The sequence below is a fragment of the Corvus hawaiiensis genome, chromosome 2 (genome assembly GCF_020740725.1).
Source record: "Corvus hawaiiensis isolate bCorHaw1 chromosome 2, bCorHaw1.pri.cur, whole genome shotgun sequence".
Classification (NCBI taxonomy): Eukaryota; Metazoa; Chordata; class Aves; order Passeriformes; family Corvidae; genus Corvus; species Corvus hawaiiensis.
The window spans coordinates 65,915,971-65,941,500 of record NC_063214.1 but is presented as its reverse complement, the minus strand read 5'-3'; the positions used below and the strand labels follow the sequence as shown (position 1 = coordinate 65,941,500).

The following is a 25,530-nucleotide window of genomic DNA, read 5'->3' as shown; positions in this document are numbered from 1 at the left end:
GCAGAAGGACCCTTGGTCCCGTGACTGGAACAGTTCCTCAGCAGAGCTCCGGCCATGCGGCTGGAGAAATGAACATCTCTCTGAAACATCTAGCAAGAATCTGTCTGTCCATATATATTTCCTTTCCACGGGACTCCTGGTTTGATATATGCGTGTTGCAGTATCCCCACTGCAACAAATGGTGGAGATTTGTGAGCAGAACGATCCCCGATCCCTAAGCGACTGATTTGTGTGAGTAAACCCTGGAAACTTTGGATTCCTCTTCTTGGTTTTGCTTTGCTATTCCATATCTAAACTATGGAGGAACCGTGGGAAGACTCTTGGCTCTCAGAGCCGCATATGGACATTTATCTTAAACTTAAAATGATTCTTGAACAACGATTTGTAAATTTTAGCTTGATTCAAGCTCAAAAAGAACTGAAACACTTCCTGGCATGGTTGTTTAAGAACTTTTTCTATGTTTCTTGGGATTTAATTCTTACCAAGGGCTTTTGGAAAACCGTTTGGACACAGTTAATATTGGAGTCAAAATATATGCCGATGGAAGAATATTTTCGTGAATATTATTTAGTTACTGAGACTGTTGAGCAATGTCAGCTGTGTCCTGGTGAAGGGAAGCCTGGCGCAGGGACCGTGCGGCCCAGGCCACGTGCGCCGAGCGCTCTGCGAGCAGCAGCGAGGCAGTTCCCGCGCGCGGGCAGAGCCACGCGAGCCGCAGTGTCGGTGGCGGAGCGAGGCGCGGCGGGAGCGGCGGGACCCGGCGGTGCCCGCCCGGTCCTGTGCAGCGCGTGGTGGAGCGAGCCCCGTGAACGCCCGGCCGAGAGAGGCGGCACGCGGGCGGCGGCTGGCGGCGATGGCGGTGGAACGGAGCCGCGCCCAGCCGAGACGCGCGCTGGAGCGGGGCGCGGGGGAGTCGTCGCTCGGGGGCCCGGCCGAGACGTGGGTGCAGCGCCCGACAGCGGCAGCGAAGCTGCGACCAGAGGAGGCGACGCACGGAGAACTGAGCGGCGCGGCCCGGCCCGGCCCGCGCAGCCCCGAACGCGACCCCGGGAAGAGCGCGCAGGCACCAGCAGCCCCGACAATTCCAACACGGGAGCGACCGAAAGAGAGAGCAAAGACGCAGCGAGACAGAAAACAGCAGCCACTCGGAAAAAGGAAAAGATCATAGCAACTAAGACCTTAGGGATAGTAAAATGGTATAATGTTAAGCAAAATTATGGTTTTATAACAAGGTGTGACAACCAGCAAGACATATTCGTGCATAGAACTGCTATTAAAAAGAATAACCCTGAAAAATGCATCCCAAGCTTGGGAGATGGAGAGGTGGTGGAATTTAATATTGTACTAGGGAGAAAAGGGTTACAAGCATCGCAGGTCACTGGGCCTGATGGTGTTCCTGTAAAAGGCAGTATATATGCAAAAAATCGTAGTCATGTTAGACAGTATCTCCATTGTAAGCCCCCCCTACAGTTTCCCTTTCCTAATCCCACCTTTCCCTTTTACCCTATGTCCTATTACCCCCAGTGTATTCCCAATCCGTTTTTTCACCCATGGTTTCCCTCACAAAACCATGCTTTTGCCAATTGTTTCCCCAAAAATCCCTTTCCAATGCCGAGTGGGGGATGAAAAGGGGGAGGGAAGAAGTTAAACCCTCTCCTGCCTCAGTTTCCCCACAAAGCATGCTCAGAGAATTCTGTCTCCCTTCTGTCAGCCCTAAGATGTTCCAGAGAATCTGATTGGACATTTAAAGACTCAGGAGGGTGGCTTGTTTTGTTTTGAAACTGTTCTTGTTATGTTTATCCAGTTGTTTTCATTCTCCTTTTATTAAAATAAAACGGGTGAGGTGTTGGGGTCCCTCCCCTGCCGTGTAGCCCTGGCAGAGGGGCCCTGAGGGCACAGACACGGGGCTACCCTGTCCCTGCTCAGCCTCGTTCCCATTGGTTGGTTTGTGTTCCCTGCGCGGGCAGAAGGACCCTTGGTCCCGTGACTGGAACAGTTCCTGGGCAGAGCTCCGGCCATGCGGCTGGAGAAATAAACATCTCTCTGAAACAGCTATCAAGAATCTGTCTGTCCGTATATATTTCCTTTCCACGGGACTCCTGGTTTGATATATGCGTGTTGCAGGATCCCCACTGCAACAAAGGTTAGTTAGACCAGGGAGATTATGAGGAGGGGTTTTTTTTCAGAGAAAAGGTATCTTTGTTGTATGGACTACATTTACTGACAGTATCACAAACAAGACTGAGACGAGGAAGTAACTGACTTTAGAAAAAGTTAATTTACTGGTACTGACGTGGACTGTTAAAGCTATTTAAATCAGTTGAGCATGAAGTCAAAGTTGGAACATGTTCAAAAAAAAACAGAGAAAGGAAAGAATGACAAGGAAACTGAAGTATTTCCTTTTGGGAAAATAAAGTGGTGTCTGACAGGGGGTAAGTTAGTAGTGACAACCTGTCAAACTGACCAAAAACAATGTGGATGCTGTTTGATTCCAAAGTAGATGGCCTTAATAAGATATATAAGTTTGCTGAGTTGAGCACACAGAGAAATACAGTAGCAGATCTCATCTATTATCCTCTAGGTTTATCTGTCTCCTGGTACTATGACATGCAACAGCTTCTTAGAATTTTCTGTGTTACTGTATAAAATATTTATAGTTTTTAAATATTTAGGAAAGGTATATAATTCAAAAGCAAGAATTAATCATCAGTAATAATGGGAACTAGTAGATGATAACTGTCATGGTAAAACTACAATTCTAAAGAGCTTTAAAATTTCCAGAAGGAACTTCTGAAGAAGAGAGTACAGTCTGTACCTAAAGAAAAGGGCATTGAGACATGGACATATTAAAATCAGGATTCGTTTCAACCAAAGCCTGACTTTGTCAATTATGACTATCCAAATGGTGAGTTTTGTCCTCATGTTTTAGTTATCTGAAGAAGAGAATTAATTTTGGAGATACAGGTACCTTACCAATGACTAAGCAGATACCAAGGATAAGGTACATAACGTTAAATGAAATGAATCTGATACTCTGTGTTTCTCCCTATTTACACTGGGAATCAGTGGAGTGACTGAAAGGGGGCAGCTACCTCCCATATGTGTTTTGACACAGAATACCTCATGGAGTATGCTTTTTATTTGCAGTAATATCTGTGCATTGAAGTCTTGATTGCTTCATAGAATGAGATCATTCTTGAACTGTCACAAACCTGAAATTATGTATATGAAATGACATTACTTTCTGACAATTCAGACTGTCTGCCTGTAAGTCAATGAAGAAGTTTTCACAGACATCAGATTAGCAAGTTAATGGATGATCCCATATGTTTTAAATAGGGTAGATAGACCTGGACGGGATGTATGCAGTTGTGGCTGGGTATATCAAGTATTGAAAGATAACAAAAGTTTTAGACTCAAACTAAATCTTTTTATAAGCTCCATAAATTGTGGTTTGTTGTTGCTATTATTATTCATTTTGCTTTCCTCTATACTTTTTAATCTGTCCAAGAGAACTAGTGCTAAAATAAGATAAGAAAAGCTATTTTCGCTGCTTCTTAAACCAGCTGGCACCAGAAGAAAAGTGTTCTCTCAAGTTTTCAAGACTCAATTTTTGTGGACCTCAGGGATTTAGAAGCTCAGATAGCTCGGCTTAGTCACAGAATCACAGAATATTCTGAGTTGGAAGGGGCCCAAAAGGATCACTGAGTCCAGCTCTTAAGTGAATGGCTCATGCAGGGATCAAAACCACAACCTTGATATTATGAACACTATGTATGCATGTAAATTTAAATCAAAGTCCTTTTAAAGTCCACCTTTTAAAATTTTGCCTATTGCAAACTCCTATTTATATTTGTAAATCCATTTTCTATGTAAAAACAAGCAAGTGTTGCTTTTCTTTTGTCTTAAAGTTTTGTCAAAAGTCAAAAATATTACAAGTTTTCAAAAAAAGAATCAATATATATAGCAACTAGAATCCACATAACTTTAATAATAAAGTGAAAACTTTAATAACAAGTTTTTCATGTCCAGCTTATAGACAGAGAAAAAAAATTTGCTTATATGCAAAAGTAAGGACAAACTAAGGAGTGAAATATGATAAAAGAGCACAGAGTGATCTTTCTCAACAGAAATGCAGTTTACAAACGAAACCTTAACATAGCTGTTATTGTCTTGTATTTTATATTAGAATACATAGAAAACATAGTTCATAAACCCTGGATTGATTTTTTAAAAAGAAGTTTAGAAATTGCTTGAACGTCTGTAGAAGTTAATGTCAGGAAATTCATTATCATACTGTTCTTTAAAACATTAAAATTACTAAAAAATGGGTCATTCCAGCAGTTCTTTTTAAAGGTAGTTACACAATGATTAAACTTGTAAAAAGACAGTCAGAAAGCCAGGAACTACAATCTGACTAAATTCTCAGTCCAAGTATCTTCTTGTAGATAATGAGACATGATGGTCTGCGATGGCCAGGTTAAACCTTCTGGTCATATCTGACAGTTACCTGTAGAAAGAAAGCAATTAAAGACACTAGCAGTTGGACAGATTAAGCTAGATCTTAAAAAAAAATATACAAATTATTCTTGAAAATGAGAATAGAGGTAGACCCTTTTTTTTAGACTTTGTTTCGACATCTAGAAATCTTGAGATCCAAAGCTGTTGTTCATCTCTTATCTTGGAACGTAAACATGAGCTCATGGCATAAGAGCAGTTCAGAAGGTGAATAATATATAAAAATGTTGTTTTGCTTTGTTTTTAAATCATAGATCCATGTATTTTGATACAGAAGCGTTATTAAATATAAGTTGTAATTTTAGTAACTTACCATTGCATTCTCACTTCTCTTCCTCTTTAAAATACTCAGTGATAAACATTCACTCAAAAAATACTTAAACATTGATAATTGGGCGCAGTTGTATTTGGTTGCTTTTTTTATGAGAAGTCCACGTTAGTTAAAGAAATGCTGAAGAAACCTTTGGTTTCTCATAATAAGTGACGAGCCTGAAATCCTTCAGAAGTAATGTCTCTCTTTCATCCATAAATCTGTAGTAAACACATCCATCACTTAGTCCATAGATATCATAGCTCTTGAGACCTTCTTCTGTTCAACAATTTTATTTTAGGCTCAGTTTAAAAACTATGACAGAACATCAGCTCTTTTAATATTTGCAGTGCTTATAGTATTTATATTGATCTTAAGGTTTCTGAAAGTGCATGAAACCTCTGTAATTTTTTTCATGGCAGTTTTTGTCATGAGTTGTATGTAGCTACCATAAACTTCAAACCAGTTTGTTAGGAAAGTAATCAACCTTTAGGAATATATTCCACAATACGGTGTGTATAAATAATTATTCTTGAGTCTTACGGAGAAATATTGTGTTGGTTTAGTGAGTCTAAAAAGCTTATGGATTGATTCGCATCATTGCCTTTAAATGTTTTATTGAGATACCTAGGTTGCTCTTGGCTTCCTAGTTAGTAAAAATGGATAGGTACTCTGGGAGATGATGAAGCACAGATAAAATCTAAATCTCTTTACAAATGAATTTATCTATCTCCATTGCTATCTCATAGCTTGATATTCTTCTTTCTAATGGCACAGGTATTTGTGGGATCTTCTTATAAACTGGATGGTTTTAGGTACCAATATGGAATAGAAAGATATTTATTGGTTAGTAAAATAAACAGCTATTTGGATGTTTTTTGAATGACTGAGAAATTAATTAAGTATTTGTGGGTCTCAGAATATTAGATAAAGCCAGAAGATAAAGAACACTTTTTCAAGATTAATTACAAAGAAACAAGGACTATTCAATGACCAAGAAAATTTAACATTAATTTTCATTTAAAAAGACTACTGTGAATTATTGGAAACGGCAAAGTTTTCTACATTTGCATGAAAAAATATGTTATCTTTCCAAAGACTTCTTAAAGCCAAAAATTTACCTTGAAAATCTACTAAGGTGTAACACAGTGTGATTATTCAGATTAAAAGTCAAAGTCTAGATGTCTGAGTTCTCATTTATGATTTTTCTTTACTCTGTTTTTTCATTCCTTTTTAAGCATCTGGCTGCCATCCTGACATGAAACACATGAAACTCACAGCTGCTGGGTGGCTATACCCAGGGGTCTGGACACAGAAACTCAGCCTGGTGTCTCTCGTGTAGAGTCACAACACCCTATGCCTTTTCCTGTGACGCATTTCCTCTGCTCATTTCTAGACATCCAGCACATGCATTCATACTGTCACAGGCATCGTCGACACACAAAGAAAACATTTTACCAGCTCTACACGTATATGCGTAAGTATTAGAAGGGAGGTTGGCTGTGATTTTTTGTCTGATTGATCAACCCAGCTTATGGCCTGACTGTAACTTGCACCGGGCTCTGTCCAAGGTCTTGGGAAAGTTCATGGTGACTCTGAAAGTGAGCACAGTGCATGTTTTTCATTTCACCATATATCTTCAAGGTAATGTCATAGGCAGCAGTAGGGATTGATTGGGTATGATTGGAATCTGCCATCAGACTGCCCTTTTCGATTTCCTTGCAACTCTGGTTATCTCATTCCTTGCCCTTCTACTACATGTGGATTCTCAATACATCTGAAATATGAGGCACATTTCTCTCCAGAGTGGCTATTCCAGCCTGCACAACTTGCATAGCATATGAAATCTTCATTGCCTCGCCATGCTGCCTATAACTTGTGGTATCAATTCTGTTATGTCAGAGCACAGAAGCAAGTGGCACAGCTCAAGACATAGGGCAAAGCACTCCATAGCATTTTTTTGAGTCCAGGGAACTGATAAAAATAGGATTAGCTGAACTGTCTCAATGGATTCACTAACATGGTTCTATATATTCCACTGATTTCCTGCCAAAGGACTGCACCCTGATAAATGAGAAAGGAACAGTGATAGAACCCTTGCTAAAGTGGCAGAGAGATGGGGCACGTGGATGGTAAGAAGATCATTATATTGAGGGTAACTCAAAAAAAGGTAAGAACAACTGCCCTAAAAAATCTGCAAATAACTTTCTGTGGGACACTGGCTCACACAGCACTGCGATGATATTGAGACACCATTATTGAATTTAGCCTTTCATTTCTCATCTCTCTGGACTGTGAATTTTTAGTAATATTGGGAATAAAATTATTGATGCTTGACATTTAATACCTCTGATTCTTTTCCGCAGCAGCAATTGTTCAAAGAACCTAAAAAAATATTCCCTTTTCTCAAATTAACTTTGTGAGGATAAATTTATTAATATATATAAAAGCTCAGAATGTACAGAGTTGGGAGCCATAATAATAGCTTAGGAGAATCAGCGTTTGTTTTATTCTCTGCTTTGATAGTGTAGTTGTAAAATCTATTGCTTTAATTCTAAGGTTGCTCACATGCTCATAAATCAGTCTACTTTCACAGCCATGTAGTTACTGGCGCAATTGAAGATTGGAATTAGGTGTTACCAGCTAAATAGTCAGCTACTATAAACAGTTGTGGATCAATTCCACACTTCAGACATAGTTGAAACATTACAGATCATAAGAAACAAAAATATGTCCTTCATCACCTTTTCTTTTAAACCACAGACAGTAAACATTCCCACTGATACCCTCCCCTTTCCCATCCTTAATCTTGGTTTTATGGTATGGTGCACAGTTTATGTTATGAGCAGAAGTTGTGCCACCATATGCTTTTTCTGTCCATGTTAACATCATGGTTACATACGTAACGAACGTATGTCCTTTTGCATCACAAATATAAGATAACCTGAGATGCATCACTACAGTGGCAAGTCTTGATTTAAAGTTATTTCAGTCAGTGGGAGTATTGCATTGATTTCAGATTAATTTAGCATCACAGCATAACATGACAAATCTAAGGTCAATCTGATTGCACACACTTTCAATAGCCAATAAAGTGTAGAGTAATAATTATTAATATTTACTATGTATGTGGTGACTGCAAGGACTGACAGTAGCTTTGATGGAATCTTAACATGAAACAAAGATATCGACTTAACATGAAACAAAGATTATTGCTGTCTGTAATCTCACTTTAGAATAGTACCTCTCAATTGATCATTTTCATGTTGCTTAATGGAAGACTCAACATTTAGACATGAAAAGTATACTCAACTGATTTAAAATAAATATGTTATAATTTAAATTTGAATTTTCTTTTTTTTATGAGAATTTTCGTTTTTTACAACAACATGGGCGGTCACTTGTAAAACATATAGTTTCAACTGACTATGATCTTCATAGATATTGCATTCTCCGACACTATTTTTTTTTTCTGGTTAGACCATGTCTGTAAAGAGCACTTTGGTGGTATTTTAGAAAACAAAAAAATAAATAAATCAGTAAACTAGCAACAACTTGCCATTGAGAAATAATAATAGAATCAGAATGGTAGCAGTATTTCTGCCCAATTGCAATAGGCACCTCATGCTCCAGTCTCTATCTGTGGGAAAAATATGTGTGGTTTTAGTTTGTGTTTTGTTCCTTTAGTTCTTTGACAATATACCATGAGTAAGATATTTCAGTACGCTACACAGTGCATACCGTGTATATATAGTGTTAAATTCATTAAGGTGGAATGCCTTAAGCACAAGAAACTTTGAGTGTTCAGAATACTAAGGAAGATAAAATTCATTATATTCACAATATTTTTTTAAAATTATTATTTTCCTTTCGATGTCTGCCTGGACAACGTGAAATATCGACTTAATGAGCTTCAAGATTGTCCTTCCAGTAAAATTTTTCTTGACACTTCTTAGCACTTCAACGCATGAAAAAATGTGCCTCCCTTTTCCCTATCCCATGCCTTTACTTCTTTCTCCACTACATGCCACTGGAACTTGGAGTAATATATTTGAGTTCTTTCACACAAGGAAGGACATTGAATTCACATCTCTGTGTAAACTGAAAATGAAAAGAGTGTGTAGTAATCACCGGACAACTTTACTAAAATAAAGGCCATCTTTTATATATATTTTGAAAAAGTAGACTTTTTCAAGTCTCTGAAAGAAACAATGAAATTGATAATGGTTCAGGTTTGTGCACCTTCAAATTTCAATGTTTTCTCTAAGCCTTGTTGCATATCCAATATGAGATTTTTTGGTCCCTATCTTTATCCAACCTTTCTGTATGGGCCAGTGTGTTACGACTTCTTTCATGTTGTAGTTTCAATATGCTGATTCATCCTGTATCTTGTTGTGTTACTTAATTCCTTCTGGTTTTACAGATCCCAGACACCCAAGAACTGTTCTAGGTTTCACATTGCATGTCATAACAACCTTGTCACATTTCGTTGTTCAAAACATTTATGTCATGTGGTTTACTCTCTTTAGCCAATTTTTTAAAATGCTTAACCTTCAAATAATTTTCAGTCCTTCAATACAGAATGACCTATGTTAATAAATCACTTGCTTTATTATTTGAATGTTGCCTGTCCTAGACCTTCTGTATTTCTGGGCATCAGTATTTTAAGTGATGAAATTATAAAAAAAGGTTCTATCCTCCACAGATGAAATTTGAAATTTGTTGTGCATTGCCATTTTAGTCATTCTGTAACTGCTAACCTGGAAATACAATCAGTTCCACTGACTGGAGGGACAGCATAGATGACAATTTTGTGTGCAGACAACTAGGTACATAGATATCTGGACTTGAACTTGAATCCTACATCAATCACAAAATATAAATTATTCCCTCATGCAGTTCTGTTTCTCATAGCCAGTATTTTTGGGAATTATTCTGAAACAAAACAATCAATAGAACCAGAGAATGAAAATAAGCTAACTTCAAAATTGAAACTAAAGAAATCCTGAAATTAGTACCTACCCAGGATAAATTAGGCATCATTCTTTCCACACTGGCATCTTATTTGGGAATAGCAATTTTGGAAGACCGTATGTCCAGTAACGGAAAATTCCTAGAAAAATAAGCCATCTTTGTAGGAATAATCCATCATTCCTACAAGAGGTTATGTCCAAGGCAGCACACATTTTCACCAGTTAACAAAAGCAATAGGCAGATAAAAAAAAAATGCTGATCTCTGGTCCCTATTGAAAGAATCATCTTTCAAAGGGATATTTTCAGTGAATAACAAGCCAGAATAAACAGGTAGAAAAAGACTAAAAAAGACATTTAATATATGACAATATCATTAGAGAGATTACCTGATGTAATTAAAATATAAAGGAAGACAAAAAAATACTTTAGGAAGTGAGAAAGTAAAAAAATCATGGGCTGAAAATAATAAATACCTGAAAGAGGGAGTACTTGTGTGGGGAAGGTTTGTATATAAACTGTCAGTTTCTACAAAGTTTGTTCAATTATACTTTCAAAAGATAAATCATGAAAAAAAATGGATTCAGCTATATTAACAGAAATGTGCAAAGTCAACCCTCTGGTACTTGATAATCTTTACTTGACTCATCTGCCCACAGAAAAACAAAAAGAAGATGAAAACCACACTACAAAATCTTCTTAGATGAGGTAGATGGGTCATTTAGAAAATGTCTCATCCCAGAAATTTTAGACTTTATTATTAAATCTAGAACTGAGAGAAGCATGTTGTTCAAACAAGAAAAGCAGTGATTGTTTAATGATGTTTTGAATTCATAAAGGGCAAAAAAGCCTTTTAAAGTGGATTTGAAGAACAGGATAGAATGAGTGCATTTGGGAAAGACAGACAGTCATAAGACATCTGTGGCTGTTCCATGTCTTTTTCTCACTGTTGGTTCCATTCACAAAGGAGTGAGCCTTCAGGCATCCAAATGCTTTGCAGTAATTATTCCCGAAAGTTTGGTATTTATGAAAAATGCAATTTACTCTAGGGGATGCTTCAGTAGCTTCACTACAAAGGCAAGTCACAACAGTACATTCAAACACTGCTATAATTATCAGCCTATCACCAATTCTTGTTTTTCACAGACAAGTCTTTTCTTAAAAAAGGCTCAAGGCTGATATTTAACATCAGGACCAAACTGGGAAATTATCCCCTCATTGAAGAAAGCTGATCTCATTTGAAAATTCAAGAATAAGCTCAGAGCTGCCTCTTTGAAGCTGAACACTAGATCCAGCCCACACTATCTTTTAATGTTACCACTGCAATATACCAACTCTGATAAATGCCCAATAGTTAAGAGGCAAAGTACTTGTGTAGCTGCTTCAGAAAATACCACAGAAAATGGGTTTCATGGTTCATAATGCCTAGACAGTAGGCAGCCTTCTCATGGAAAGCCTAAAGCCTGCTCAAGAAGTGCATATGCTGCTGTTGTTACAAAGTGATGGAGGGAAGGAGACAGACACATGACTGCAAGCAGCAAATGTGTTAGCTTTGGCAAGGGTCTGCATGACTTTTGGTGGGTATTATTCCTTGATTTGCATGGAGGAGCTCCGTGGAGATAACTCAATATCACTCAGATCTATAGGGAGTCAGCACCGTAACACTGTAGTTACACCACAGAATCACAAACATTTTGTTTGAGTTTTTTCTTACAGAAACAAATTTTTATCTGAAGATTCACATAAGAAATTTGCCAAGCTATTCCTGCTTATAAACTGTAAGTCTTCTTTTACTCAAGAGAATAAAGCAAGTTGATAAAATTTGTTTCTTGTATGATGTAATTAACATTGAGCTAGTGCTCAATGTATGTGACTATGTAGATTTTTTCCTTTCCTTTCTTTTGTAACACCAGGGAAATAAAATATTGATTTGAGGGGAGGGGTAGCTATTAAGCATTGCAATTACTTCACACAGTAATTCAGTTTAACAGATGAAAGAAGTTTAGTCCCACATGCCAGAATCTAAAACCTTAGGAGTAAAGGAAAAATGTTCTTCAGTAGGAATATTTTGTTAATTTAAAGTAAGTTAGTTCACAGAGATCTAGTTATGCACTCCTTGTCTTTGTCTTGTGTGGTTTACACCTTTGAGTTCAATGTCCTAGAACTATAAAGATCAAATATAACTGGTAGGCTTTAAATAAAAAAATCATCTTTTGATGAAGATTCTGTCAGATTATCTAAATTGTAATTGAGACGACTGAGAAGGGAGGGAGTGAAGAGGATGGAGCCAGCCTCTTCTCGGTGGTGCCAGGAAATAGGACAAGAGGCCATAGGCAAAAGCCGTGGCCACTGAAGGCCACCCCTCCCTGAATAAGCTTCCTGACTGGAACTTTAGACTGTTAAGCTGCCTAAGGGAACTTGAGATAAGATTAAGGTGTCACTGTTGTCCAATTATCTCAGGTCTAGGGAGAAGCAAACAAGGCTGAGACAGAAGAATGTATCCACAAGAAAACCAAACCCAGCAGCTGTCCTGAAAGTCAGCTCTGGTGGGGTTTGGGGTGGGGAAGGCCACAGCCCACAGACTTATCTGCTGCAGCCAGTTTTGAACACACTGAGTGGGGAAGAGGAGAGTTTTGGGGGCGTGGTGTAACCTCTGGTCAGAGGGAGTGATCATCTATCCTCCCTCACACAAACTGGCTCAGTTGCAAGCCCACAACCCCAGGAAGGCTTCATCCACAGGACGTTCACATGAGGGGCAGCTATGGAAGTTTCATCATCCATCAAAGAGCCCCAAAGCATTCCCCAGACTCATTGCTGGGGCCTTCCAGCAGAGCACTGCACATGCATGCAAAGTGATGCAACAGATCCAGAGTCTTCTGCAAGAGATGGTGTCAAACTACCTCTCCCTGAGGAGTTTGAGCATTCCCAGCTGGCCCAAACATATAATAATCCATTGAACTCTATGTTTTGGGGGACCATCACCACTAAGAAGATCAGGGGGAGAGGATCAATGGGATGCCATTGGGATCCACAGGGTGGTAATATTTTCTACTTAATCTGTCTTGCTGTCACTCTCTTTCTCTCCCACCCTTCCATTTTCTATTTCTTTCTATCTCTCTACCTCACTGTTACTGTTAAATAAAATCCATGCTGTTGACTTTGGAATATGGTCTTGTTTGCATCTTAATTCGGGCAGACCCATCTCTCTTATAATTTTCACAACCAGATCATAACATCTCAGCACACACATCAGAACAGAGGCAATAACAACACAAAAAATGAAGGTTCAAAAGGTATTAAGCTCCAAATCAGTTTAAATTGAGCATGACACATAGAGAATAAACTTGGCTAACAGTATGACACCTAGTTTTAGAGACAGGGTTTTTGAGTTTCCAGTCCATTTCTAAGGCATTAATGCATACTTCACTCATAGATATATATCTAGGCCTAAAATATAAGCAAATAAAAATCTCTTTTTTCCTTGAATAGAAAGTCTTACAGAAATGTGATTTTTTTAGAGATTCCAGAGTCTGCATCAACTTTGCTTTTAACCTGCTTTCCCTCCTGACTGCTGTTAGAGATGCAAAAGACTGTTCTGCAGTGTCAATAAGGTGAGTTAGGACAGACTGTGGACTTACTCTTTTGGCTGTAAATCTGGTTGTTTGTTTTCTTTAGACTTCATTCAAACTCCCTGAGGGCTATTTTCTAGGCAGCCATTCACAGAATTACAAACAGCCAGTATGCATTAATTTTAATGAACTTACTACTTTTACACACACCTTTTAAACCTCTTGTTTGCAATCACCTGTTAGAAGCTGTTATGAATGGATGATGTAGGTTTAAATCAGTCCCTCCCTTTTGCCCAGCCCTCTGGCAGCAGGCAGTTGCATTACTGAGGTGGCCAGCACCCCAAGACCCAGTCTCATTCACAAGTTCTTTAATAAAGGCTGATTCAGTCTATTATAGAATGAATTATTTATTTAATAGACACAAAACTAACAGACATAAGACCTAAAACAGACTATTACTACACAGGGATAAGACAAAAAGGGGATACTAGTACACATGTGGAGTTGAGGGTACCGTTAAATTTACAGCTAGCTAAGAAATAGTATAACTTAGGATTCAATGTTTCTTACCACCAATTCTTGAAGGGGCAGACATTGAATTTCTTTCTCTCAATTTCAGAAAAGTAACTGCAAAATTTGCATTCAGTCTTCAAGAAGATATCATCTCACACATTCCCAAGGAGTGTGTAAGAGACTTCTGCCTCTGTGATAAACTGTAATACTTTTGTAGTGTAAAAACAGGCCTTTTGGTCACGTATGTTTTTTAATCTCTTCCCACACCTGTTAAACTGGCAGACTTTTTGGCACCAGGAGATGCTACCCACTGGGCCTTGCCTGCCTGGGTTATCTCTCCTATCTGCACTGGCTGCCTATAGTGGGGAGAGGGGTGATATGCCCTGCCACAGAAGGTCAAAAGGAAAACAGTTGTATGGCTTTTCTCCTGCTAAACTGACAAAAAAACTCCTAAGCATGCACAACTTATACAACTGTACTGCCATAAGTTCTACTATTTATATAGAGTAACACAAGTAAAATCTGCCAAAGTACAGCCCTAAAATGTTTTTTTCTAATTTGTTGGTTTTATTTGACAAAAGACTCCTCAGTTACTGTACTGAAACTGGAAATGATGGAGGGAATTTTCTTCATAGCAGCAGCGTGCTGTCTCTTTAATTTGTGATTAAACCAGTGTTGATAATACACCAGCGTTTTGGCTCTGGCTAACAATGCAACACCATATTGAGATTTTCTTTTTTCCCACTCTGACCCTGCAATGAGTAGGTTGGAGTGCACGTGAAGCTGGGAGGAGACACAGACAGGACAGGTGACCCAACTAGCCAAAGGGATATTATATACCACATCATGTCACGTTCAGCAATAAAAACTGGAGGAAAGGAGGAGGAATGAGGGATATCCAGAGTGATGCTGTTTGTCTTCCCAAGTAGTTATCGTGTGTCCTGAGGCCCTGCTTTACAGGAGATGGCTGAAAAATGATCATGGGTGGTAAGTACTGAATGAGTTCCTTATTTTACTTTGCTTGTGCATGCAGTTTTGCTTCACATTTTCAACTGTCTTTATCTTGACCTATGATTTTTTTCATTTTCGCTCTTCTGATTCTTCTGCTCTTCTTTTTGCTCTTCATTCTTGGTCTTCTGACCCTTCCTGCTAGAGGGGAGTGACAGAGTGACTAGGTCAGCTTAGTTGCTAGCTGGAGTAACATGGCCAAAGTTACCTTGTACAATCTGCATAATTTTTATTAGCCGCAGAAGACAGGTGTTGAAGCACACTGTTTCAGTGATATACCTCTGTCTGACGACAAGTATAGTGATCAGAACATACTGTCCTTTCATTATATCAAGACCTTATACAAACAGTTTCCTAGCTCTGACCTGGCTTTTATTTCAAAAATACTGTATTACAGCAGCACATTAAGTTTTATAAATAAGTAGACATGTAACCAAAAGACATATTAAGTCATATGATCAATATTGCTTACCATGTAAATTAGTAGTTAACAAATTTAGTGCTGTCTTCTTCAAAAATTCATTTAATATTTTGCAAAAAAACCCCATTCTGTAGTTGTGGTATTAACAAGTGATAGCCCGCTGAACACATGTTTTGTAGGTGTCTGAAAACTCCAAATGCTTCAGTCATAAATTTTGGGTTTAAATGAGCGTTGCCCTCAGACTGTCTCCAACAGTCTGCTATCATACTTACACATGATACTTACAACAGTAGTAGATTTAGATGTGGGCAAGAAATTATTTTCTGTTCTTAAAAAGATTAGCTGTTACTAATTTAGTAGTTTGAAGGTGTCAAAACAGCACATTTCAACAGTCTGATATTTTGTCTTTCAAAATAGATGAAGTTGGTCTTTTCCTTTCCACCCTTTTGTTTCTTGCCTCCAAACTCATTGTTAATTTTATTCTCAACAAAACAAAGTTGTTTCAAAAATATGTGAAGTGTTCTATGCAACATTCCTCTTGGCCCATTCTTCAACTTCAGCGCTGAGTACTTAGCAACTCTCAAGATTAATACAATATGTGCACTTACAAACCTACCATATGGTTGGTCCCTTTAGCTGAGGCTCATTCATCCAAAGCTGTCCTTTGGATGTAGGTACTAACTTTTTATCCACTCAATTAACTGAGAGTTTATGTATTTCCTTCTGCATCTATAATTATCTGAATAGCAGTATGATCTAGCATTTTAGACCAGTGTCACAAGAGCCTTAGAAACTTACAAAATGAGTTGTTTTGTTTTGATGTTATGAACCTAATTATAGGCAGGATCATTGTCCTGAAGCCACTGTTGTATTTTGTATCAGTGCCATACAAAATGTTCTGCTTATTCCCAAAATGACAAAGCAAACAGATGTCTCACAGGGTCAAATAATTTCAGTTCTCTACAGCTTCTGTGAACTCCAAACATGCAAAACATGTCCCTCCTATGTCAATTTATAAATGAAATATCAGGTTTTTTTGTTCTTTCTACAAGAGATGTTTGATAAGGCATTTTAAAATAGTAAGGCACTGGACCCATGGTAGATGATAAAGATGATGATGGCAGCTAGCTCTAGACATCATGTTATATGTCCATATTTGAGATAGGCACTTGTGGCTTCTTTTATTCAGTGTAGAGAATTAGGCAAACTGAAGAGCAATTCTCATCAGGAAGAAAGATCACAACCTGAAAGCTATTGTTTTTCTCAGTTGACCACACAAGGAATTGGGCTGAGTTGCTCAGATGCATACATTATTAACATCTACATCTGGTCAGACGTAACTCAGATTCAGTAAATTTTGCATCATCTGAGAAGTAGCAATCCATACTGTAGCTAAATCATGCCAGAGGTGCAAAAGTTTCCCAGCTGATCTAAGCAGGCCAGTACAAATCCTGCACAGATTGCTGCCCAAGTATAGAGCCACATGAGTGCAATGGCATCTATCCTTGGCTCAGAAGATTTTAACTGCTTCCACGCTGTGCTGAGCCCTTGCCAGTGACCAAGAGCTGTTCCATCTGTCTTCACACCATGCACTCTCTCATATCTGGAGGGCTTATTGGTTTAGATGCTGGACACACCTTCGGACCTGAAGTGGCTCCTTGCAATTGGACGGCATAGTATCTTTCATAAAGCAAAAAAGACTGTTCATGAGGCTGATCCTGACCGAGTTAGCTCAGTGTGGAAACCATAGCACTAATTCTGTTTTCAAAACTCTGTGAGGCTCCAATTAGCATTGGTAACAGACGGCTGCCTGTATTGTGATGACATGAGTGGAAGGAATAAGCTCATGCTGAACTCAGTACTGTTGGGACTCCACTGCATCTGGCACGTGTGCTGGTTCAGGTGTCTTCATTCCAGTGCAGGCTATGATGTAAACTCACTCAGTGGCTATATAGATGCTAGTAATTCACAAAGCAGCATGGCAAATGGCTCTCCAAAATCTAGGTGAAAAGCACATAAAATACAATATTTAATTCTCCCTTGAATTTCATGTGCTATGAGTTACATTTCTTGTTTGCAGATTGCATAAAATTATTTTTATAGGTTAGTTAATCAAAGCAGATTATATGTATCTGCATATCATCAGGTTTTTACCAGTCTCTATGCTTGATATAATTTAAACTGTCCCTTTAATATATCTTTCTGCTTTTTTCTCACTTTACAGCTGATATGCTTGGAATGGTTAAAAGACGTGGATTTTTGCATTCATCTATCTTTCATTTTATTTTAGATTTTCTCAGTCAAAAAAAAAAAGACATGTTTTATTTATCACAAAAAAATAGCAAATACTCCTAGGAGTGATAAAGTGTTAATTAATACTTATCATTAATTATAATAATTTATAAATTGTAATAATTTTAGTAAGTTATCCTCTCAAGAAATTGTGATAAAATACTACTCAAAATTCAGAAAGACAACCCCAAAAATTTCTGTGGATAGGTCAAGGTTTTTCTGATTTTTTTTTTATTTCCCTTTCTTGTTAATTTGTTTGTAAGTTGAATTATACCTGAAAGGCGCCTCAGTTGAGACAAATTAGGAGAAGATGTCCTGAAATGAGCGTATCCTCTAAATGGAAGGCAGATTTCGGCAGCCCCTCCCCCACAGGTTTGAAAGGAATTTCTTGGAGGAAAGCGAAAAAACACTGTTTATTTAACAAGCAAGGTGCACGCAGGCACAAGAGGGAAAAAAAATGAATAATGCTAAATAAGAAAACCTCTCACTGTGGAGAAAACCTGGAAGGTTCAAAATCCTTTCTGTAGATGTGGCTCTGCTCTCTCTGGGGCTGAGGTGCAGCGTGGGCCCCTCCAGGCCATGGTGTAGGGCCTCCCAGTGATGGTGTTCCGGACCAGAGCAAGACTGAACAGTTCCTGGAGAAGAAGAAGAAGCTGCAGTCCCAAGAAAACTTCCTGCCTCAGCTAATGAATGAGAAGCTCCCTAAAAAGCAAAAAAATGCAACTCTCTTTGCTGTTGCAGAGCCGAGAGCTGGGAAGAGAGCGAGCAAGTTATCTGTGTTTTTGAACACAGCAATGAAGGAACTCCACCGCCTTCCCCCCACTCTCTCTCGGATCTGGCTTAAAGCTGCGGGACCCATTTCTGGGCAATAAGCAGACGATAGGGAAATACAGTGTTAACATAAAATCACTCCAAGACAAGAGGTTACATGAAAACATAAACAAGACTCAGATTTATTCTTCTTATTTAAGATCCTACGAAAGATACTACATTTAAAGTACTATCAAAGCAGAAACAAAAATAAATAAAACCAATGGGTCCTTCCAAAGAAGAAAAACAAATAAAGGAATTCTTTTCAGATTGCCTGAATATGGTCTTAGAATAGGAAAGCAAGCTAGGAAAGTTATTACATGTTATGCCAGCCTAAACTCAACATTTATTTATCTAACTTCTAACATAATATCAGAAACATCTAAAGAATATATTAAATTATACAGGAAAAAGAATGATTATCCTAAAAATGCACAATTTTTAGCAGAGGGCAAGCAAACAGGAATTTTTAGCAAAAACACCCACAAATGGAAATTAGTACAAAAAACTTCCTGAAAATTAGAATATTTTAGAAACAATGGTACATTATGACTGAATTCTATGCATTAAAACCAGAAATTCAACTGAAAATACAATTAATAGGGTTTTTTTTCAATTTCTTTAGTAGTACACATAGTTATATCTTATTAATACTATCTCCAGATGAGGGTAAGCACAGAGTAAGGCATCTTAGGGGTCTCCATCCCAGGCTGATGGGTGCAGTTGCTGTTTTCCAGTTTGCACATTCAGGGAACTGCCTTTAACAGCACCCAGATACATAAAACATAACACATAAAACAGAATTCTCATAAGGTATAAGTACAGATGGCTAAACCCTGTTAATTCTCTCTGACTGATTGAAGTTCACTGCTGAAATCATGCATGCCCTCAGTCTCCACATTCACAAGCGCACCCATATCCTTAGGTCTCTTGAACATTCACCTTATATCCCTGTCTGGATGCCAGGCCCCTTTCCCCTCCAAATGAGTCTCCTCCTGTTCACTAGCTTTTCCAGCTTGATATTTACTGTCAAAGGTGTTTGGAATGGAATCTTTGGTGCATGGAATCACCCACCTGCTTCACAATCTCCCTCACTCTCACATATCCCTTAAACATTGACATGGGTTTCTCAGCCTGGCTAACATCCATAATCAGACCTTGGGCTCCATACCATCACTGACTTCACATATAGAGTTTTCTCCTATTCACCAGATAGTCTGACTTGAAATTTGCTACTGAATTTAGCATACACAAACCTGCACACAGGATTAAATTACCCAGGGAAACAATAAATACAGCTCTATCAACTTCTCAGGTCTGTATATCTATGTGTTTAATTTGTCACACTTCTTGTTCCTTTTTATATTTTCTATGGTAAGTAGTCCTTAGCCAGGTAGCTAAATGAATCAGATTGGGCCACATTCCACACATTCTTAGTGAGCTAACATTTCCAAAATGCTTCTTCTGCAATGCTAAGCATGTCAGTCCTCTATACATGGCCACAGCTTTGTTGCAATACCATTTCCTTACTCATACTCCTCTGATTTAGAATGTTCCCAAAGTCTGAAGTGCAATTACGGTATCCAACAGAAATACACTAAAATTTACAGTCACTCTTTAAGCCCTAAATAGAAATTCCCCTTCTGAGGAAGTAAATCCTTAGGACTCTCCCCTCCATTTAGTAACAGATGTGTAAGACTACACCTCAGAAGAAAACACAAAGATATGATTGAAGAGTTCACACATTGGTCAAAGAATCTATGACTGCAAAAATAAGCTGAGCAAACAACATGTTGCAGCCTCACCTTCAAATGACAGACTTTTTAGGGTGCTTGGACTTTTGTTTTCATAATCCCACTGAGCAAAAACTGTTCTGAATGATAGTCTCTAGTGTGCATCTATATACATTTGTAGATAAGTCTTCTACTTATGGTCATGTATTGTCACCAGGAGCTGGAGTACCATGCATGATCTCCAAAATTCTTTCTCCAAAAATCTTGGTAGTGAGAATCAGAAAATCAGTCCATTTCTTTGGACTTCTTCCCACTTTTTGTTTGAAATGAAAATATAACTTCTTTCAAGCAGATTCCACCACCTTTTTACAAGTAGTTTTTTCACGTTAGTACCTCAGTCTCAGCTAGGGCTGTTGAACATGCTACAAGTAATAGCACTTAGAGAATTCGTTAACTATTTTCTCTTTTCCCAGAAAACTCTCACCTAGAAATTCTGACACTGTAATACAGTGCTACATTGGTTTAGAAAGCTTGTGATAAAACCAACATCAGTCTGCAGAACAAAGTAGTATGCTAGTCAGCCCAACAGACTGGAGTTGAATACTGTGTTCATGTGTGTCTTGTACCTGCAGGTTGCTTCCTTCTAAGCTCTGACTTGCAGTCAGAGACCTCCCTTGGCTACCTGATGAAAAAATCCTCCTCTTTTTTGATGGGACCTTATTCCATTTTACAACAACTTGTTCTCTAGGGTAGACAGGCTGATCTAGAAAAGGCACCACTGACATACATATCGAATACTGAACTAAACATTGTCAAACCTGTTGTAATGCTGTAATACTGTTTTGAAGTCTATGCAGAGATATATGAAAGTATCAATATGTTATCTCAGATACTGGAAACACTCCTCCTATGATGCTGTAAAGAATCTTGATAAAGTTAAGTTAACCTCTATGCTGCTGAATATGTGTTACTGCTACTACTGCACTGTTTTAGATAAAATGGAAAAAAACCCTATAAGACCACTTAAAAAAAATAAAAATAATAAAAATAAAAAGAAACCACTCCATATTTAAAGTCAAACCTGATTCAAGGGATTTATATAAAGTCCAAAAATTATATAGCCGATTTTCCAACATATTTTTCCCTTTCTTCATTCATCTCTGCAAATAAGACAAGGAATGGAAATTTTGAAATATCAAAACAAAATCTGTTTGCACAAGATTTCCAGCGGGGTTTGACAGTTAACAAATGAACCTCAATATAGAAACTTTTAAAGTTTTTCATCCTTATTGAGGGTGTTATAGTGACTCTGTTGTCTCTGGTGTTGCGTCTCCTCTTTCTAAATTCCATTTCCTTTTATTTTTTTCCTTTGGGACATTTAATGGAAGCTACTGCTTGCTCTTCTGACTCATCCTCAGTCTTCTAGTTCTGAGAACTGAAAAGTGTCATTATATTCAGATTCAGAAACTGAAAAAAGTATTCTTTCAAACACTGTAATTATACAGTCTGTCAGTGTCCTTTTTCAGACTCATCTTCAGCATTAGCATTATACACAGTTCTGCCTGTTGTATATTAGCTGAAATTTTACTGCTTAACTTTCTACTTTTGCAATTCTTTGTTATTTAATAGCTGAATAGAAATGCTAATAGAGATATGACTAGACAGGTCATTCATAACATTCATAACACCTCTGCATCTCTTTTTTAACTGCAGTGAAATAGTCTAGTAGAAATTTAACACATTGCATAAAATTCAAATGAGAAGAATTGTCTCACTTCATGTAAAAGTTAAAAAAATGCTTAATTTTTTTCTTTCTAGACTGAGAAAAAAACCATCAATTTAGAGTAATTTATGATGAGACAGCCCCAAAGCAGTATGTCCTATACCTCAAGTAGAGAGTACTTGCCTCTTCAGTGGGTGCCCTGATCCAGATCTACTTTGCTTAAGTAAGAGAACTTTTCCTGAGGTTTTCTTCTCCCACATAAACATCACAACCTCTGTCACATTGAGTTATTTTTGCACTCTCTGTTCCTATAAATATTTAATTAGTTACACAAAGTGAAACTATTCCAGCAAGGATGATAAATTCACACATGCAGTAGCATGCATTTGAAAGCTTTTGTATATGCCACAAAAGAAAGATTCTGAGCCCATTTTTTCTTTAATTCAAGTGAAAAATGTGACACTTTGCTTACTTAATTATTAAGGGAAGATCTATGCTTTGTCTGGCAGGTAAAATGACTGCACTGATGATGGTTTCCTTGAAGTTTGTATATTACTGCTTAGAAGTTATAACCTAACATTTGATATTTTATCAGAAAGTCTCATTAATGTTTAATGTTTAGTAACCATTACCTGCCCATCCTTTGCCCTGATGTAGTCTCACCTGGCTGCCTGGAATATGATTTAGCAGGCCATATGAGTATGTGGGATCTCCCTAAATAGTGTACGAACATATGATTAAGCTGTTTCTTTACTTTTGTCTGGTTTGGATTTACAGAACTTGGTATAAATGTAGGAATTGATGAAAGAAAAAAAACTAGGAAACTATCATCTGACACCTAAAGTCTGACTTAAAGTCACTTGAAGAACATTCAGTCATCTGTTACAGTCCAACTGCTTCTCTTAATAGCCAGGCCACTCTTGGAAAACAGACTTGCATCATATTTTCTCTTCTTCATGTGGTGTGTTTAAAACCTTCATGCACAAGGAACAGCCACACACTTCTAACCTGAATAACTTTCTCCTTGTAAAGCAGAAAGGAGTAGAGGGGATTCTTCAGTCTTGTGCTTTTCCCTTTCATTCTGAAGATACATATAGCAACTTTAAAGGATGGTACTAAATAAATAAATGGTAACTATAAAAAGTCGCATAAGCTACTTCTCTGTATCTTACAGTGTGAATGTAGGTTAAACTTCTCTAAAACTTGCCCTTTTAATGTGAAATATTTGCTTATCTCGTTAACTTCTGTGGTATGAAATTCCCCTTTTTAGATCATATGCATATTGCAGTGGACTTTGCTGAATTAATATGCCTACCATGAGTTTGTGTATATCCAAGATGAAGGGTTCTAAGCCAGTCAAAACCCCATGCCTAGAAAGTTTTTTTATAATACTGTCTATCTTGCAGTGAACATGATAGATTTCTAAATACTTTAATACATATAAGGAGATTAATGGAGTATTTTGATGTAGTAGATGAACGTCTACCAGAAAGAGGATACATAGTGAAAGGACAAATGTGATTCTTCCCCTGGTATAATTTTGCAATTTTTTTCACTAAGACTAATTGTGTGCATTTCCTGTAATGTTTGTGGTGGCTATATTTTTTTTTTTTTTTTTTTTTAATTCCAGCTATGCATAAATAGTCATGTCCACTGTGGCACCTTGAAATGTATAACAGATATTTGAACCAAACATTTCTCCTGAACTATGCTGGAAACTAACCAGACCATTTATTCTGTTAAACATGGAACAAAAGATGACAGCTGCAGGTTTTGGGGCAGTTTTCTTTTTCTTCTTCAATCTTTTCTGCTACGCAAATTAAAACAAAATTCTGACTGCCACAGTAGACCACAATTCATAACTATAAAGCTGAAAACAAAGATTGTGTTCATTTCACAACCTGCTTTCATGTGTCTAAATATCACAAATTTTAAGCTTGAGCCACTTTTAGCACTGGGTAAGCAAGATAAAATATTTAGCGCTGCTAGATGTTGAGCTTCAGCTTTTTGTGCCTTCTGTCACTAAAGATATTAGGTTTATTTTTACTTGTGTCCAGTTGCATCAGTATTGAAATATGTCTTCATAAAAAGCAAATATATCTATTACATTGACTTCTCTACACCATGTGAAGTAGTTGCATGGAAGTCTTTGAGGAACAAAGGAATAATGAAAAGCCATAAACTGTTCTTTGAGACACAGAGCTTTTTCCCAAATTAGGGAGCCTATTGTTCCACTGGTACATTCTTAACTCAGATGTACATATACTCAGATCACTTATAGAAAACAGGTACATTAAGGTAGCTATAAAACATCTGCCACTGTAATTGAGATTCAAACCAGAACTTTTGCTATAGCTATATTAGCACAAAAAAACACGTCTATGTCATATATACTGTCAGGTATCTACACTAGGATGTTTATACTCCACATTTTAGGAAAAATACCATTCATAAACATAATAATCTTGAGAAAAAGTATTTGAAATTTGTATAAGAAAATAAAACCAGCTATGCTTTCCCTGTATTTTTCTAAGATTATATACAGTTTCATGACTAAATTTTTTTTTCTGATAACAGTCTATGCACCATATGCCTACATTCAGCAACAGTTGATATTAATATTAGTTATTAAAATCACTCAATTTGGATCTTAGTCCAGACACACTGCACTGAAAATTTGCTCCACATATATCCATCCAAATTTTTACAGCTCTGAAAAGACATTTTAACTGTTACTAATGGGTTTTGACTAATATTTAAATCCTTTCCTGCACAACAAAAGCATAGGCTGTCCCCAAGGTTCCAAAAATCCAAATGGATTGGAAAATTGAATAGATTAAAATTCATTGTATCTATACCTCTCAACTTTTTCTGTCCAGTTATGTTTTCACAGTTTTGAAAGGAAAGGTAATTTGAAATATTCAGACAAAATGCCATCCAAAAGGGAAAAAAAAAAAAAGAAGGAAAAATAAAAGCATCTCCTGTCAAGGTTTTCTGCTTTATGACTGAAGGTTTGAGTGTCACATTTTCCAGAGCTGACATTTCCTCTATTTAAAGGAGAATTTCTATGGTGCTGAAATAGACAAAACAATAAATGGCCTTTGTGGAGCTGAGACATTTAATCAACTGCAAAGGTTCTTTGCTGCAAGTATTCTCCTGCATTATTACTATCAAGAGGACACTTTCACACATCAGCATCTTACAGAAGATGCAATTTTTCTTTGTTTTGTGAAGGTTTGGAAGGAATATGGTGTGTGTCTGTCACTCTCTTTCCAATACTTTGAAATGACAGTGACATCAGGAATGTGTCTCACCCTGGATAAATGGGAGGCTACACAGTCCATAAACCAATAAGAGTAAATTTCTGATACCAGGAGAGGACTAGTCATCCTCTAGAAGTGTTATTCCCAGTGAAATGGACACTGGAATAGAAAAGGGAAAATATACATTGGTTATTCAATGTTCCTTTTACTCTGCAGCAAAATAAGCCACAAGTACTTCTTTCCAAAATGCTTGCTTTAATTTCTAAACACCTTGTAGTAGGAGTTCCAAATCAGTATGTTTGCAACACATTTACTGTAGACATTCCTAAACTCAACATGATGGAAGTTGAAAAAAACCCAAAACCTCTACACTGTACACTATCTTCAACAGTCTGACAC

The 25,530-nt window shown here is 37.5% G+C and overlaps 1 long non-coding RNA gene across 3 annotated transcripts; it reads right to left on the bottom strand.

Moving 5' to 3' along the window:
- Positions 1-13,822: 13,822 nt before the first annotated feature.
- Positions 13,823-25,259, bottom strand: LOC125336478. Of its 3 annotated transcripts, XR_007207773.1 has the most exons (4): positions 25,183-25,259; positions 18,084-18,237; positions 17,877-17,989; positions 13,823-17,310 (listed from the first exon to the last, which is right to left on the bottom strand). It is a non-coding gene; the product is annotated as an uncharacterized LOC125336478 (long non-coding RNA). The 3 variants fall into 3 exon arrangements; XR_007207768.1 differs by lacking the exon at positions 25,183-25,259 and having other exon boundaries at positions 18,084-18,515; XR_007207770.1 differs by lacking the exon at positions 25,183-25,259 and having other exon boundaries at positions 18,091-18,515.
- Positions 25,260-25,530: the final 271 nt, after the last annotated feature.